Raw genomic sequence first — 19,105 nt, 5'->3', positions numbered from 1 at the left:
GGAGCTCTGCTTGGGGACGAGACAATTTAGCCATTTTGAGGCACTTCTCTTTCAAATGAAATCCCTCTCTCACTAAAATTATTAAAGAAAACATTTTTCAACTCTGAAGTATTGGTGATATTTTGCCAGGGGCTGTGGCCAATGCTCCAAGTGATGGGAACTCCTGAGCGCTTGTAATTCAAACAATTTGTGTTGACTTTGTGCTAAAAAAGAAGTTTTATTACTGGACAGAACACGGAACTTGGAAATACATGTTTTATGAGGCCTTAGTAAAACGATCATGGTTAGAAATTTCAGTGAGAAGGTTGAATTTCAGTGAGAAGGTTGCTCAAGGTAACTGTGACCTGAGTGGTTGGAAATATGATGGCACCTGAACATGCTGCAGCCTTCAACCGTCCCAAGCCAGAGCTGAGCCCTCCATCTCCATCGGCTCATGGCTGGGCTGCTTTCTTCATCAGGCGAGCTGGGTATGAGATCGGGCAAAATGTCTCCCCTTCCAGGATGCAAAGGTCCATGCTTGGAAAGCTATCTTAATAGAAAAAAACCTGCTAGCCCATCCAGTTCTCTTGTCTGCCAAGTCCACGTTTGTTCCACTTAGTGCATTCCTAAATGTTTTGTCCAACTTTATTTGGAATTGGACCATGGGATGCTGTTTCCAACCCCGCCCCCTGCCAATAAGATAATATTTTGTTATTGTACCATAAACAGACACAATTCTAGCATTTTTTTTTCTTATTTTTGCTCCCCCCACCTCATTTATTTTCTGTTTGTTGTTTTATAATCCCCATTCTGTGCTAATACCAATGAATGTGAGAGATGCATTTTCTGCCATGTAAAATAGTACTGGGGATAAACTCTGCCTAAGATTTTGGCTGACCCCATCATAAGGCTTAGCTCAAAAATTAATTTGTCATTACCCAGGTGCTACACTGTAAGCTTTATTGGCATAGAGGGCCTACACATAGTGTATGTTCCTTGGAAGGAAAAAAAGTGGTCATGTAATCACTGAGACAGTAAACAGTCATTTCCAATCTAGTAATATTTTATGTGAATTGGCACTGTATGTTGTATATCATCCATCTTGCTAATCCGTGTTCCACATTGCCTCCCACTTGAGGCCAAGAACATTACAGCTGTGCCAGAGAGTGGGTGGAAAAATAGCCTTATTATTAACCTAAGTTGAAAACATAATGGCTTTCTGAATGTCTTCATTCACAAATGCAATCATACTGAAATATTAATACTCTTAAGTTTAGAGAAATAGAACTTTCATTTAAAATCCATTGTCTGTGTGTGTTGCAAAAGTGAAAGCCTTAGGAAAGTGTTGTCAATGCTATGTACCTTTGATCTTTTTTCTTTTTTTGTAAATTCCAGTATATATAATAAAGAAGCCAAAGTATCCTTCAAACTAGGCTCTGAGCAGTTTTGCTGCCATCGCTGCCATAGTCTTGTAACTGAGAGCAGAGCTTCTGATACCTTCTGCTTCTCCTAAAACACAAGTTATAATCAAATGCATATTGAAGCTCTGATAATGACATTTTAGTACAATGCTCAGCCAGAGCAGCATTGCCAGTATCAGTGTTGGTTTAAATCTCCACCCCAATGGGATCTGAAGCAGTTAAATGCATGCATTTTCTAGGAATAGCCATGAGGAATAGAGAAAATTGCAAGCAACGTCATAGCACTTCAGAATCCTTGGTTTACCAGCGGAAATTAGGGACCTAGAATTGAAAACATAGGAAATTTGTACCACAACGTGGACCAAAAAAAAAAAAAGAAAAAAAGAGATGCTACTGCTCTTCAATTGTCTGTAGCCAGCCTTTGGAAATAAGAACCTTCCACATGCAGCTTTAGGTGCTGTAGGAATTGCTCTTGAATAATATTCAGGGGAAAAAAAGTCCTGATGACACTAATTTAAGATTAGCATGAAAAAAATGTTCGCCTTTTTAAAAGCAAGAAAAAAAGGATTCAAACCTACAGTGTATCAGGCTGCACGTTGTAAATCAGCCTAATTGTTTTAGAATTCGGAAGTGTTTCATCATTTTAAATTGGGCTTGTCTGATATTTAGTTCCACGTTTTTGATAACTCCGCAGGACTAATCTGAAGCCTGCTGTTGCACATGAAAAGCTTTTTTTATCCTATCTTTTAAGACTAATGGAATAAGAGGAAGTTGACAAGTAATCACTTAGTTATCTCTGTGTTGAAGCCTATGATACGTATTATAGTGAAAACATGCGATATGCAGGTTCAGAAATAATTTCGCTATACATTAAGGTTTATCTTTCTTGCATGCAAAGTGTAAAAGTGAAGAATGCTGCAGGCTGATAGGGAATTTTGAATTGCTTGGCAATATCTTGAGGTTTGCCTTAATAGTACTTAATGGGAGCCAGCACATGATACAATATATGGGTCTTACCAGCACTTGCCTTCAAGTACCTCTTAACTCCCCTATCCTCCATTTTATCTGATGAAAGAATCTTCATGTTTCTTGGACGTAGCTTTGCAGTTTCTCTGTAGATCTGCTGCACTTTGGGAACAAATGCAAGTCACCTATTAGTAGGTTGGGTTTTTTTTTTTTGGAAACAGCAAGAAGTGCTTGTAAAATCTGGTGGTTGCAAAGCTTGTTTGACAAGTTGACCCCTAACCCCACCATTCCCCAGTTCTCCTTCAGGAAGTTTTCATAGATTTGCTTAACAAAGATGCTTCTAGCAATAATAACACGTTAAATAAAAGACAAAACCACACTGCAGTGTTAAATAAAGGGCACTGCTACCTAAATATTATGATTATTCAGATTGGACTTCATGCAAAAAAAAGCACTGAAAAAGCCCTTTGTCAGAGAAGGCGCAGAGGCTGAAGATGAAATATGCTACAAGGACCCCTTGGATTATTATTTTTTTTTTTAAGATTTCAGATAAAACTTTGGACTTTGTTCTAAAGCAGTATTAATTTTTGGTAGTGAAGAACCCTTAGGCGGCATTTTGTTGGATGTGTTCCTCTAACAGCCATGGTGACCTGCAGAGAACTCCGTGCAGCATCACGCTGCACCAAACGTGATTAGATACATTCAGGCTCTGCGTGCTATTGATGCCAAGGAGCACTGAATAGTTTCATCTACTCAGCAGACAAGCTTCAGTGTAAGCCCTCCTGCCACTGCCTGCTCAAGGCCACCTTTGACAGCCGCAGGAGCCAACACATAGCTGTTTAGGAACTCCTTTTGTTCCTTTTCTCTCTTTTTCTTTTTCCTTCTGATTAAGTTGCCAATCATTCCGCTTCTTTCTCTTCTTGTCCTGAGAAGTTGCCAATCATTTCATACAGCCTTTACCTCTGTAGCCAAGTGCTTGTCTTGTCATAACTTGGAAACAGGCTGCTGGAGATTTATATTCAATCTTGATCTGATTAAATGCCACATCTGAGATACAGATACTTGGAAAGCCATATGGACTATGTATCATGGAAACATTTTGTTTGGACTGCTCTCATACAGCAGCAGAGGGCTTGAGATGTACCTGTTGGGTCATCAACTGTGCACTCAATGATCCTTTCCCTTAATAGATAATAAATATTGGTGAATAGATTTTTAATCAGTTCCAAATCATACATGGTTGCTAATAGCAAGAAAGAAATCATCTGTAGTGGTAAGACTTGATCTTATCGCTCCCTACAACTCCCTGAAAGGAGGTTGTAACAAAGTGGGGATCGGCCTCTTCTCCTAGGTAATAGAGACAGGATGAGGGGTCGTGGCTTTAAATTGCACCAGGGGAGGTTCAGGTTGGATATTAAGTAAAATATCTTCTCAGAAGGTGGTGAGGCATTGGCACAGGCTGCCCAGGAAGGTGTTGGAGTCACTTTCCTGGAGGTGTTCAAGAAAGTGGAGATGTAACACTGAGGGTCTGTAGCCAGTCACATGCTGGTTAATGGTGGGATTAGATGATCTTAGTGGTCTTTTCAATCTTAATGATTTTATGACTATATGATTTCAGAGGGGGGGATAACACTTATTTTCAAAATACATAGGTTTTTATTGTTTCACTCTGTTATTGAGTTGCAAAGTAGTCGTGTTGTTTAGGAAGCTTCAAAATGTAAACAGCAAGGTGAAATTAAGTGCTTGCTATAAATAGTGTCTTTAAAATGAGTGCTTGTGAGACTGCGAAATAGTTTTATGGGGAGATGATGAGAGTCCTGATTCTGGGAAACATAGGGAAAACTTTGGAAAAATTACATGTGGAAGCCTAATGTTGTCCTCTCTGAGACACGCTGTCCTAGCTTTGTAAGATAACACGTTCCCCCTTCATTAGTTCATTTTCCAGCCACAAGAAAAGACTGCATGAATCATCCTAGCTTTTGGAATCATATGCGTTATACACGTATTCTGCATCTTCCTTCATTGGTTTAACGTTAGCTAATCATAACACAAAAATAAATAACAGTAATCATAACCTGAGATAACAATCCCTCTCAGCACAAGTGCTTTTCTTGTTTCTTTGAGGCTGCCTAGGCGAGATGAAGCATGAGCTATGAGTCTTCTTCAGACCATTTTTTGTTTTTACACCATCAGTCTGTGCAAACCTAGGAGCTGCAACAGCCTCAGTGCTGTACAAGGAGCAAACGTGAATGGGCTGTTGCCAGAAACCTCTCAGATGTCTCTGAGCTTCAGCTTTTGGATACCCCACATGAAGAGTGTTCTTTGCTCTCGTTGCTTGCGCTCATTAAGAGCTGCCATTTATTTTTGTGTGTCTGCACAAATATATGGCTTTATTACTAAAGTGGTTTGTTTATCTTTGCTGTCGCTGCATTTATTTTCGTACTCATCTAAACAATTAATTAGGGAAACACTTGAGTGCTGAATACACTTCTTCAGATACCACTCAGTTGTGGTTCGTTGTTGTTTTTGTTGTTTTTTTTTTTTCTATTTCCAGGAGCATCAAGCATTTAAAATAGAAGAAAAAAACATATTTTGCAGTTTTTCAAACCGTGCCTTTTCCTCCCTTGTTTGAAGCTTCTACAGGCAGAATATATTGCTTTGAAAGATCATGGGCCCTGTTGAGAGTTCAGAGCCAAGTAAAGATGCTACTTAAAGTTCAAAGGCTCTGTGGGGTTGCATCTTCATCTGCATAAAATTGTTTCAACCAGCTGGAAAGATAGAAAAGTTGCCAGAAATTTCTTCTGTATCTTTTCTTTTTTTGTTGTTGTTAATAAATATATATATATATCTTAATTGGGGAATAAATGTGTCACTGATAACAAGTTCAGGGAAAGCGAAGCTCCTTAGATGAAAGACTGCTAGAAGGTGTACAGAGTGTAGGAAAGATTTGACATGTGCTGTGACCCTGTGAGAGTGAAACTGTGAGTGTCTGCGAATCAATATGAGATACGGAAGAGTTTATAAAGTTGAAGTCAAGGAAGAATTGCAAGCATTGCTTTGCCACATCTTGGGCGAACAGAACCAGGAGTACAGCTTATTCAGACAGCGGGTTGTAAAGATGGAAAACAATTACACATTTTTAAGAAAACAGGTTTTCAAACAGGTGAAAATTAGCTCCCTGAAATCAGCGTGTATATTGTAACATGTCACGACTCAGAGTGGAAGTTCAGTCAGTTCTTTGACCAGCAGAGAATGGAGCCCCTATTAGGTAGTTTGGGCAAATGCAGTAAAAAATGAGTAAGGTGCTAATGGGTGTTGGGGGAAGAATAGGTCTCTATTGAATGAAGCTCAGGGCAATACTGCCTTACTTTAAGGCAATATTTAAGCTAGAATTTCTTCCTAAATTGCTTGAGTGCCCCTTAAGCCAGCTTGAATGTCTTGTATTGATTTCTTCCATTTCCTATAAGCAAACTTTTGTAGGAAGCATGCCAAACTGTAGCTAGTTAGTCAGAAAATGACGTGCTGCAAGTGCAAGCAATGCTGTACTGTTACTCACCTCGTTATTATTGCTGTATCTTTTCACTTTTTTTTTTTTTTAATGATTTCTTCAGAGTATTTCTTTGAGCTCAGGACATTTTATTCTTTCCATTTTACAAGGAGAAGCTGGGGCACAGGGAGATTAAAGGCCAGATTGTTCAAAAGCATTTAAGCATCTGAAGATTCAGATGGGCATTGAACGTTATTTTCAGAAGAACTTCAACACTCTGTTCCTAGAAATGAATTACCCAAGGTCAGGTTTAAATTCTGTTGCAGAAATGGTGACCAAAGCTTCCAAACAAGTGCTGAAATGAACCTGTGCGCTGTCCTCTCAACAAGTTTCTGGGAAAGGAATAGATTTGTTTTCAGTTGTTCCTTTTTAAACGGTTTTGTTTTTTTTTCATTAAATGTCACCAACAGACTTTCTACCCTGTGCCTTCTTTTACAGCTCTTTCTCTGTGGACAACTTCTGTTTGAGTTACCAGCTTTGGCCTTACCTAAAATATCTTTACAAGACACAAGCTCAGGGTTTCAGAACTGTCAGAGCTGTGGGTGAATAAATGGTCTTCTAATACTGAAGGCCTACATTGAATTTTAGAAGCTTCATGATGTAACAAATGCAATAGGACTAGATGAACTGGAGCTTAAAAATACATCTTAATGCTTCTGAACTGATTAATTTCTTGATGTATTTCTGAAGACAAGATGTGACACACAGCATTTTATGGTCTTCTATGTCTGTGGCAACGTGCACCATGCTGAGATTCCAATGTTTCTGGTTCTGTTTCTAAAGAAGAGAGCAGTTCCTGTCTTGCAATGAAGAAACTTATCTTGTGTGTGAAATCTGTTGGTGAATGAGAACTGGTTCCAACTGATGAGTACAACAGTAAAACAGCAATTAAGCTGATGTTGTCTGCTGAAGTTAAGCAAGCTTGCAATGTATTTCTGAAGAAGTTGTACTGTGTTAGTAGGGTATTGTGAAAAATCCTCTTAAATTGTTTCATTGTTTCACAGAATCACAGGCAGAGGCTGGAAGGGACCTCTGGGGCTCATCTCTTCTAACACCATTGCTCAAAGCAGGCTTGTCTACAGCAGGTTGCTCAGGGCTGTATTCAGGCAGGTTTGGAAGATCTCCAAGGATGGAGACTCCAGAACCCTCACTGGTCAATGTGTGCCAGTTTTTTATCATCCTCACATTAAAACTTTCATCCTTATGTTTAAATGGAATTTGTTGTATTTTAATTTGGGCCCATGTCCTCTTGGCCTCCTGTTAGACATCGCTAAAGAAGATCCTGGCACCATCTTCTTTACTTGCCCCACCACCTGTTTGTACACATTGATAAGATCCTTCTCTTTCCAGGCTGGACAGGCAGCTTTGTCAGCCTCTGCTCTCCAAAGCTTGATTTTGCTACTGGTGAATATCAGGGGTAGAGAGTAAAGGGCTTTTGAAATGTCATTTGTGAAAGATATGTTCCTGTCTACATTAATTTCTGTAAACATGATCTTTTCAGAGTCTTTTTAAATTGAAATAGTGTCTCTCCAGTTATCTGCCATAAGAAAGGATTAATAAAGGAGAACATCTCAATTTTTCATTCCCACCTTTTTGAGCATCTGTGCCCTGAACCCTGTTTCTGTACTGTATCCAAAAACTTGTCTGGCAGATAAACAGACGCAGGAGTTCACTTGCACAATGGCTGAGGATGTGGTAATTCATTTCAAAACCAGTTATTTTAAATCAATAATTGTTACTTAGGGAAGGCAAAAAGGAAACAATGATCAGATCCTGAAAGAAAAGAGTAAGGGTTTATATAAGACAAAGAGAATGTGAAAAATTAAGGAGAATTAATATGAGAATGTGAAGGAAGAGAATAAAAGAAGGGGTAAAGGGAAAATGAAGACAAGGCAGCATAGGAAATAAGTGACTGTTTGCGTTGTAGTTTCATGTGGATGTTTGCCCAAAATTCAGAATGTCTTTGTGATACAGTGTACATGCATAATGACACACTTTGTTTAGAATGATTGCTGGTCAGAACAAAAAAATATTTCTTGTTTCTCCTACATGTATTATTTTCTATACCTTACCAGTTCAGTGACCACCCAAGGGAGACCCATCACAGAACTGGACACTAGAATGCTCTCTCCTCAGCCTCTCCTTTTGCTGTACTACTTCCACAAGAATTTTTTTTTCCAAAAGCTGTGACAAGCAGGTTTTTTTACAAGCAGGTTTTATTGTAAGCAGTACTTTTCGATGTTTAGGATCCCAGTTATTCTCTGCCTCCTAGATGCAGAAGAACAAACGGACCAAATGAGAGCTGGAGAAGAGGTACTGAGCAATGGCTCTGATTTTCTGACTGCTGTTGATGGAGAGCCTTCTTCCTTCTGGGACAGCACAAGAAATATCTCCCCAAGGGATGTACACTGACTGAGGGCTTGGAAAGGTTACAGGGAAGGAATGGTCCCAGACAGAATGGTGGCATTTCCAGTAGCAGCAGGCTGGAGTGTTCACATCACACTTTTGTGTGGGTATAGTCCCACTGACTGCTCACAGATACCTCCACAGCACTTTCAGAGTTTACAAGTTTTGAATCTGGTAGAGTCGGTCCAAGGGAAGACGAAGGAGGATGCTTAGAGAGCTAAGCTCTGCTCCCATGGAAAAACATCTAGAGACCTTATAGTGGCTTTTCAGTATGTAAAGAGTGCCTACAAGAAGTTGACAAGGGACTCTTTACTGGAGAATGTAGTGATAGGACAAGGGATATGAATTTTAAAGTAAAAGTGGATTTGGATTAGATAGTAGTTAGAAATTCTTTACTCAGAGAATGATGAGGCATTGGCACAGTCTGCCCAAAGAAGTTGTGGATGTCCCATCCCTGAAGGTGTTCAAGAGCAGGTTGGATAGTGCTTCAGGCAAGGTGGTCTAGGAATGATGTCCCTGCCCATGGCAGGGTGTTGGAAGTAGGTGATCTTTCAGGTCCCTTCCAACCCAAACCGTTCTATGATTCAGTGACTTGCAAGCCCAGCCTATTACAGTTCAACTCACATCTTAGCATGCCGTGATGCCGTGCTTTAAGGGCAGATTAGGTAGTAATGCCGTGAAATTGCTTTGATGCTATTACCCTGATTTGTATGCATTTATTTACCCTGCCACAAAGTATGTAATCTAATTCCAAACTTGCAGTTTTCCCCACTTTTATAGTCCTCTATTCCAAATTTTGAACAAGCATTCCCAAACTGCGGATGTGGAAGTTGGCCCCATCCTTCAAAAGGAAACCAGAGAGTCCCAGTGTGCCATACCAACATGCTAGCTGCTTGCTTCCTGGTCATTATGCAGGCAGTGTGAGAGCTCAGCTGTCATTGTTCTATATGAAAAATGAACATTGAAATTCTTCCGATAGTTTTATAGCTATTAGACATTTAAAACTGTTTAATGTAAGTGACTTATTTCGGAGAGCAAGAAAAGCAGATTCTGGCAATTTTGCCTGTGATATCTCTTCTATCTGTGTTGCACTTTACTCAAGATTTACATAATAATGGGCAGGGAAGTGTTGTGGCACACGAACCAGTGCATATTAGTTCTTAGTTGCTTTCCCAAAAGGCTTGAAAATGCAGCAGATTTAATCTAGGTCAAAAAAAGAAAGAAAAGAAAAAAAAAATACCACTTCCATTTTGTAAGCAGAGGACATTTATAGAGAGCATTTGTATTCACAAGGGTATGGGAATGACAGAGTGCGACTCCTCCAAAAGAGCTCCCCGGTGCAGCTGAAGGCTGACAGCAAACTAGGACTTGTGGCCAATTAACAGAAAGGCCGTCATAACTTGCAAGGCACAGAGAGAAAAAATTGAGCTCCATGGGATCATTTTTCACTGGCCATTTACAGAGCTTTTCCAGGCCTGCAGCATTTGTGCTGTAATGCAACAGGGGCGGTTTGGGGCACACTGGGGCTGCTCTGTTGCCTCCCTGGATGTTATAAGCAAACGAAAAAATAGAGCACAGAGTAGAATTTGGCACATCCCATTTGTGAATCCTTATAGTGTATGAGCCCCTGCCTACCTGCAGCTAATGTATTAATATTAGAAGTGGCATTGCTCTAATATGTGCTGTCATTAGAGTGGTGTTTCAGGTTCCTGGCTGGTGACAGGATTGGTAATAAAGTTTCCATCAGGGTGCCAATTATATCAAACTATTAGCAAACCTGAGCTAATTGGGAGGCGGCATCGTTAAAGGTTGATTTCTGCAGCGTATGGCAGTTCTATCAGGGATTGCTTCATCAGTGGATCATTGCCATCACGCTTAAGTCATTCCACATACAATAGAGCAAGAGGTGCAGGTAGGAATCAAAAATGCCTTAGCTACCTTCTTTTTCTGTTCAGCAGAATTGCAGAGACAGTTGAATTTTTATTTTTGGAAAGGCTTTGTTTTCCTTTGTCGTGAATGTCTGTATTTGCTATTCAGCCAGCCCCAGTTTTTCTCCATTTCTGTATAGAATCACCAAACCAGAATCTCTAAGGTTGGAAACGCCTCTGCTACTATTAGAATGGTGTCTTTCACTCAGGTTAGCCTATTGCACTAAAATCCATAATAGAGAGCCAGACAAGGCTTCCATTGAATGCAGCAAAATTAATGAATGTGAGATGCTCACTGCCCAACGGCACCTGAGCTCCAGCAGCAGTAGGTCTTCGCAGTGCCTTTGGTGGAAGAGGATTTTTGATGTCTTCATTGCCTTTTGGAAAAGGACAGTGTAGGTCGTGGTGTGTTTTCTGTAAATCATTCTGTTCAGGCAGCTGTTTGTGATTTACAGAGCGCATCATTCAGCATTGGGAACAGCTGGAATGCAAGAGACACTTTAGAAATGCAGTCCTGTTAAATCATGGGTGTAATGTTTAGATTTCAATAGTGGAAGAGTGAATGTGAAAATCAGGAGAGGAACATTTGGAGAGGGTGGGAAAAAAAAAAAAAGAAATCTTCCTTAACTTAAAATAGCTTGAACAGTGCAGCATTGACAAGAAGCTACTGTCCCAATTGAGATTCCAAGTTTGTATGAAGCCAGCACCTGTTCTGCTTGCAAATGCGCACACAAAAATGAGCTTCATTCACAGAAAGAAAGAAACATAGCGGGACTTCACTCATTTAGCCTTCCAGGGCCTTCAGTCCCTTGATCTGTCAGCCCCTTAGAATTCAAACGCAACCTTTAAAGGAATTTTCAATTCACAACATGATGACTTTGTTGATGTCCTGAATGTGAATGTATTTTGAATTGAATTTGTCTGCCAGGATTCCATTACTTGCTAAAAGAATACAGAGTTCAATCATCAGATAATCATTATAGCTGTTTTGAAGTGTTTATTTTATTAGTCTAGAAGGTAAAGCAAATTTCATACTTTCAAGTTGTTGCAAGCTTTACAGATGCACTGATAAGCTCTTGTATTGCTATACCCTATGGTTAGGGTTCAGATACTGGCAGCAGGTGATAATACATGCAACACAGCAGAGATCCAAACTGACAAATTTTGTCAGTTGAAAACTACAAAAACTCATAAATCACACTAAAGAATATCAGGGTTCTTTTAACCTACATTGTTTTTCTTTTTTTAACTCTCAAAAGTTTTATTTCCAGGAAATTGCAGCACATTTTTCTTAAAGCAAATCAAAAGCACCATGCACCGCATACGATGACAGCTTTTAATCCCCGTCTGCATCTGAGGGTTATTTTCTGCTATGGGTACACACGGATAATTGCTGGGAACTTTAAAGTAGGACCCGTGTATTTGTACTGGAGGCTGTGAGGAGCGTTTTCATACTCAAAGCAAGATGGAGGTTGCCGTATTCATTCGAGCATAAAATCCTGGCTGAGAGATTAAGCCTCTTACACAGATTTCAATGCCGTTAAAAGCCGACACGGAGCGCATCCACCACATCTCCAAGAGGAGGAGAGCTTCCTTTTGTACATTGCTCAAAATTAAGGATGTAAACAGCTCTTGTGTAGTAATTAGTCTGCGCTTGAATTGGGAGAAAGTGATAAAAATACCGACGTGGCTGAGCTTCTAGTGGTATCTGCACTGGAGCTTGCAGCCTAACAAAGGGGAGAGACACTGTAAGGGAGTGCAGTGATGTAGGACAAGGCACAATGGCTTTAAGCTAAAAGAGATTTAGATTAGATATTAACAAGAAATTCTTTATTATATTGGAAATGAGGTACTAGAGCAGGTTGCCCAGAGAGGTTATGGATGCTCCATCCCTGGAAGTGTTCAAGGCCAGATTGAATGGTGATTTGAGCAACCTGACCTAGTAGAAGATGTCCCTGTATGTGGCAGGAGTTTGGGACTGGATAGTCTTCGAGGTCTAAAACCTTCCCAAATCATTCTGTGATTCCCTGAAGGCACCAGCACAGCTCTGCATGTCCACACTGATGGGTGAATGGAGTTGAATGTTTCACCAGTGCTTAATTCAGTGACAGAAGTTCCAACTGCAGTAGGTCACCAGCAGTTGTTTGAAAAAATCACCTTACTCATCAGCAGAATGTCATTTTCTGAATCATGAAACCACAGAATCGTTAAGGCTGGAAAAGACCTCTAAGTTCATTTAGTCCAACCATTTCAACTGTCACCAGTATTGCTCACTAAACCATGTCCCTAGCTACCATATCTACCTTTTTTTTTTAAAACCTCCAAGGACTGTGACTTCACCACCGCCCTGGGCAGCCTGTGCCAATGCCTCACCACTCTTTCTGAGAAGAAGTTTTTCCTAGTATCCAACCTGAATCCCAACTCTGGTACAACCTAACGCCTCTCATCCTATTGCTGTTACCTGGGAGAAGAGGCTGACCCCCCCATTTCACCACAGCCTCCTTTCTGGGAGTTGTAGAGAGCAATAAAGTCTCCCCTGATCCTCCTCCAGACTGAACAATCCCAGTTCCCTCAGTCACTCCCCAGAAGATTTGTGCTCCAGACCCTTCACAGCTTCATTGCCCTTCTCTGGACACGTTCCAGAGCCTCAGTGTCTTTCTTGTAGTGAGGGGTCCAAAACGGAGCACAGTACTCAAGGTGTAGCCTCACCAGCACTGAGTACAGAGGGACGATCACCTCTCCGCTCATGCTGGCTGCACTATATCTGATACAAGCCACAGTGCCACTGGCCTTTTTGGCCACCTGAGCACACTGCTGGCTCATGTTCAGCCAGCTGCTGAGTAATACCCCGAGATCCTTTTTCTTCATGCAACTTTCCAAAAACTCTGCCCCAAGCCTGTAGTGCTGCATGGGATTGAAGTTTACTGGTGAAAGCTCTGCAGTATGTCACCATTCCACAACGTGCACAGAATCACAGAACAGAATCACAGAACTGTAGGGGTTGGAAGGGACCTCCCGAGATCATCGAGTCCAACCCCCCTGCCAAAGCAGGTTCCCTACACCAGGTAGCACAGGTAGGCATCCAGGCAGGTCTTGAACATCTCCAGAGAAGGAGACTCCACCACCTCCCTGGGCAGCCTGTTCCAGTGCTCCATCACCCTCACTGTAAAGAAGTTCTTGCGCATGTTTGTGCGGAACTTCCTATGCTCCAGTTTCTGGCCATTTCCCCTTGTCCTGTCTCCACTCACCACTGAAAAGAGTCCGGCCTCGCCATTCTGCCCCCCACACCTTAGGTATTTATAGACCTGGATCAGGTCTCCTCTCAGCCTTCTCTTCTCAAGGCTGAACAGACCCAGTTCACTCAGCCTTTCCTCATAGGGGAGATGCTCCAGGCCCTTCACCATCTTTGTGGCCCTCCGCTGGACTCTTTCCAAGAGATCCCTGTCTTTTTTGTACTGGGGAGCCCAGAACTGGACGCAGTACTCCAGATGAGGTCTTACCAGGGCAGAGTAGAGGGGGAGGATCACCTCCTTTGACCTGCTGGCCACGCTCTTTTTAATGAACCCCAGTAAGCCATTGGCCTTTTTGGCCACAAGGGCACACTGCTGGCTCATGGCCAACCTGTCATCCACCAGGACACCCAGGTCCCTTTCCGCAGAGCTCCCCTCCAGCAGGTCATCCCCCAACCTGTACTGGTGCATGGAATTATTCCTCCCCAGATGCAAGACTCTACACTTGCTTTTGTTAAACCTCATCTGGTTTTTTTCTGCCCAGCTCTCCAGCCTATCCAGGTCTTGCTGAATGGCAACACAGCCTTCAGGCGTGTCAGCCAATCCTCCCAACTTCGTATCATTGGCAAACTTGCTGAGGGTGGCCATTATCCCCTCATCAAGGTCATTGATGAAGATGTTGAACAAGACCGGACCCAGCACAGACCCCTGAGGAACACCGCTAGTTACAGGCCTCCAACCAGACTCCGCACCACCAACAACGACCCTCTGCGCTCTGCCAGTCAGCCAGTTCTCAACCCACCTCACTGTCCACTCATCTATCCCACACTTCCTCAGCTTTGTTATAAGGACGTCATGGGGGACAGTATCAAATGCCTTGCTGAAATCAAGGTAGACTACATCCACTGCTCTCCCCCCATCCACCCAGCCAGAGACAACATCATAGAAGGCTACCAGGTTGGTCAAGCACGACCTCCCCCTTGTGAACCCGTGCTGACTACTCCTGATAACCTCCTCTTCTTCCAGTTGTCTGGAGATGACATCCAGTACAAGCTGTTCCATCACCTTTCCAGGGACAGAGGTGAGGCTGACTGGCCTATAATTGCCTGGGTCTTCCTTCTTGCCTTTTTTGAAGACTGGGGTGACGTTGGCTATCTTCCAGTCTTCAGGCACCTTCCCCGTCTTCCAAGACTTCTCAAAGATGACCGAAAGCGGTTCAGCAACCACCTCTGCCAGCTCCTTCAGCACCCGTGGATGAATCCCATCGGGTCCCATGGATTTCTGAACATTGATGTTGCCTAGGCGCTCCCGGACCACCTCTTCCCTGACAGAAGGGAGGTCTTCCATTCCCCAGATCCTCTCACTCACCTCCAGGGTCTCAGATTCCCGAGTGGGAGCTTTTTCACTGAAGACAGAAGCAAAGAAGGCATTCAGTATCTCCGCCTTCTCAGCATCCCCCGTTACCAGAACACCCCCGTCACTTAGCAGGGGAGCCACATTCTCCCTAGTCTTCCTTTTACTGTTAATGTACTTGAAAAAACCTTTCTTATTATCCTTTATCCCCTTTGCCAGATTTAATTCCAGGCGGGCTTTAGCCTTCCTTGTCGCATCCCTGCAGACCCTGACAACATTCCTGTATTCTTCCCAAGTAGTCAGACCCTTTTTCCACATTTCATGGGCCTTCTTCTTTCCTTTGAGTTTGTGCACGAGCTCCTTGCTCATCCACACAGGTCTCCTGCCACCCTTTCCCGATTTCTTCCTCACAGGGACGCACTGATCCTGAGCTTGGAAGAAGAGCTGCTTAAATGCTGACCAGCTCTCACAGGCCCCCTTGCCTTCCAACACCCTAGCCCATGAGACAGCTCCAAGTAGGTCCCGGAAGAGATTGAAGTTGGCTCTCCTAAAGTCCAGGATAGCAATCCTACTTTTTGTAGGATTTCTTTCACAGATTTCTTCCAGAAACCCAGTTTTTCTATCAACAAATAATTACACATGTGGATGTGGTGTTGTGAGAGTCCTTGCCACTTGCTTTCTTTTTTCCATGCCTGATTTCTGAACAGTTGTGTTAGTGAAGCTAGGGCTGCACCATTGCCATGCAATCTGTTGCTGCCATCTTTGACGGTGACTCAAGCAAAACTGTTTTCAGCCATGAGCGAGGCTGTTTATTCCTGTCTTTGTCTTGTTAAGCAGGTTCCTGTTAAAAAATAAAAATAAAAAAATCTCCACCTCTGGTGCTAATTGGTGCCTTTGGCAGACTGAGCGGGGGCTTGTGAATTGAATGTGTCATGGAAAATTGAATGTGTCAACTCTCTCCCAACAGTTGGGACCTCAAGGTCTTTTTCTGGCACTAAATTTTCTTTGGGGGAAGAAAAAAAAAAAGAGAGAAAACATACTGAGACAAGAGATCTTTTTCCTTTTTCTGATGAGGTGTTAAAGTTGAGCATTGTGGTGTATATAGCACTGTGTTTTATCAGCAGAAGAATTGAGAAGCAGGGTTGTTGTCTGCCACTGTTTTTTGGAACCCCAATTGCTTCTATCAGAAGCTGCCCAGCACTGGGTGGCAGCTTTTGTTCAGTCTATTCAAGCATCTGGCAGGATAGCCACGGAGTTGTTGCCAATGTCCTTAAGGAACTGTAGGGATCTGCATGATTCATTCATTATCTTTTCTAGGTACAGTGCAAAGATGTTGTATGACGGAGTTAATGCAGTTCCAGCCCAAGTCTAACCAGCATTACAAAAGCAGAGATTTGCTGCTTTGGCAGCACTGGCTGTCAGCATGAATTCCTGTTCCTTCAGTCAAGAAGATTCTAGCTCACGTGGAGTTAAATCAGAGTTAAACTGAGCTGATTGAGAATAGGCGGAACCATGTGCACAAACCAATTCACCTTATAAGCTGTCCTAAGCAGGAGCAGAGGAGGTTATCAGTGTCAGGTTTTGAGGTATGTGGATGGCAGAGAAGTTTAGCTAGAGTTCAAGCTGCTGTCATATTTGCTGGGGATGAAGCCACAATTATGTGTGCAGTGGCCTGCAGAGAGGAGGGTTGAGTTTGTTTTTTTTCTTTTCTCTTAGGAAATATACTTTTTATTTTCCAGTGGTGTCACTGATTTGTCTTTGGCAATATCGCATTTTCTTAGGGAAAATGGAGAAGAGTCCTAGTTGTCCTTCAGCAGGGGCTAGCTACCAGTTGGACAGCACACATTAGCCCTGTTTTTTCACACAGCAGTCCTCCCTTCCGGTATTTCTGCAGAAACAGCTGAATTTGGTACTTTCTCTTATGGCACGTGATACTGAGCCAAAGGGGTTTTACACTTAAGGCATCTTCAAAGCTGTGTTGTTGGAGCTGCAACAGTGTGTGTACTTTGGCAGCAAGCACCTCCTTAGGCTGAGCTGCAGCATTTCCTTTGGGATTTTGTGTGTGTTCACCTTTCATATTCTAGGTTTTCATATTTACTTTTTTCACCTCGACCTTATTGTCAGAAAGCTTCGGAATCGAGTGTCCACAATTCATGTCCATGCTCTCCCCAAAGCATGGCAAACACTCTGTTGTTTTGTTGTGGTTGTGTAATATGATACAAGCAAAATGAGCACAGGTAGCGATTTTATCTATCTGCATTTTCAGATGTGTCAATCTGTGAGCTTAGAGGCACCGTCTTTGTCACAGGCTGATCATCTGATGGAAGCATCTGCATGTTTCCCACTATGCTGCTGTTTGTTCCCAGTCTTCATTCAGAGACATTTTTCTGTACTGCACTATTACTTCCCAAAACTGATTCGTTGAAGGGTATTTCACCAGGTATTCATCTTTCAAGCACAGTTCTTTCATGTAGTGCCAAGAACGATAAACCCAAAGATTTCAAACTTCTTATCAGGATAAACCCAGAGAGCTCAAAGCCAAAATGAAACTCTTCAGACCCATGGTAAGGACATTGCAATTCCGAGATCATGTCCACTACTTGATATTATTTTCCTTGAAATCCTCTCTCCTGGTTAGAAAGCTTTATATTAAACACTAATAAACCAAATGGAGTGACAATAGTAGAAGACAGAGACTTTGGAGCCGGTTAGCAGGTCAGAAATACATCATGCTCTTTTGTCAGAGTTGGGCAGTTAAATGTCACAAACTCTGATTTGTTTCACATTTTGATTTTGGTGTCAAACGATTAAAATTTGCCAAGTTTACCAGTGGAATAGAAGATTAAGAAGTACTCTAAGAAAGCACAAGCCCTGCAGGCTGTGTGTTTGTAATAGTCATCCCTGCCAAACAGTGATCACTGGAATAATTATCAAGCCTTCTCTTTCCTGAACTGTGAACTTTTAAAGAAATTATTGGTATTATGGGAAGTGTTTCTCCCAGCTGTGTTAAGTCAGCATTACCTGCCTACCCGTGTATTATACTGTTTGCGAGCGCTTTTCTGTTAGGGATAAACTCACCGCATTCCAGCTGGGAATACATTATTGCCTTTGCTTGTTATGGAGGTAATGGTCGTCGTTGGCCCAGCTGCAAAGCCAAAGGGAGCATTCACAGTGTAATACACAGCTTGAGCCAAGCAAGAGGCAGCAGAGAGGGAAATTTGGATTCAGTTTTTCCTTCCGAGGTGCGGGGTGAGGCTCCTGCACACAGCCAGATATCTCCTAGCCATGTTCTCCTGCACGCACATTCTCCTTGGTGCCCTTTGCTGTTATGGCAGTACTTAGAGGCTGAAAAAAAGCTGGCGTAACAGCAGTGACATGGTATTTCATGTTGGTAAGCACCAGGAAGTCGGTGCAAGGAAAGGAGAAAGTATTCCTCCTGTGTTATCTGAGGTAGCAGGAAGGCTAGTGATGATGGTAGAGAACTGCACTTTCTGTTTGTTTGTGGCATTTCCCTGGAGTTGCAGCACGTCCCTGTCAGTGATTAATACAGTAGGATTGTTGGCTGGTTCATCAGTAAAATCGGCATCATTCTGTTTGATATGAAATAGGTTTTTACTTCAACAACCACTCCTGCCTCCCAGCAGGTTTCTCTGTCCCAGCATAGGATGGGTCACCTGACTGCAGCTTCAGAGCTCCAAAGGAATTTGAGACTCGCTTGTTAGTGTAGAGATTGCCCACATCCACAGGAGAAGGGCTACACTTGGCCCCAACCTGTTTCCCTTACAGGCAGGGTTGCAGCAGAGTGGGTGCTAAATGGGAATTTTCCTTGTATTATTCACTGAAGCACACCAGAGATGATCTCAGACTGGTTTCCCTCCTAGTGGAAGTCAGTCGAAGTCACAAACTGCGTCATTGTGCCCAGCACCCCACCTGCAGTGTGGGTGCAGGAAGCCCAAGTTCAGGGAGTGTTGGCCAGAGGACCAGAGGGAATGGCTTCAAGCTACGGCAGGGGAGATTCAGGCTGGACATCAGGAAGTATTACTTGTCAGAAAGGGTGGTCAGGCACTGGAATGGACTGCCCAGGGAGGTGGTGGAGTCACCGAGCCTGGGGGTGTTCAAGGAAAGACTGGATGTTGTGCTGAGGGACATGGTTTAGTGGGAGCTATTGGGAATAGGTGAACAGTTGGACTGCATGATCTTTTAGGTCTTTTCCAACCTTGGTGATTCTATGATTCTATGATTCTATGGCCAATGCTCTCAGACACAGGGTTTGGA

At 42.6% G+C, this 19,105-nt stretch overlaps 1 protein-coding gene across 13 annotated transcripts in view; it reads left to right on the top strand.

Annotated features, from left to right (window-relative positions):
• CELF2 (CUGBP Elav-like family member 2) overlaps positions 1-19,105 on the top strand; it is a gene marked incomplete at both ends in the record, with an annotated part of 367,040 nt that overhangs the window by 253,794 nt on the left and 94,141 nt on the right. The window lies entirely within an intron of this gene.

This window comes from Tetrao urogallus, assembly GCF_951394365.1.
Source record: "Tetrao urogallus genome assembly, chromosome: 1".
NCBI lineage: Eukaryota > Metazoa > Chordata > Aves > Galliformes > Phasianidae > Tetrao > Tetrao urogallus.
Note: the sequence above shows the minus strand (reverse complement) of the source record. Positions and strands in the feature narration are given on the sequence as shown.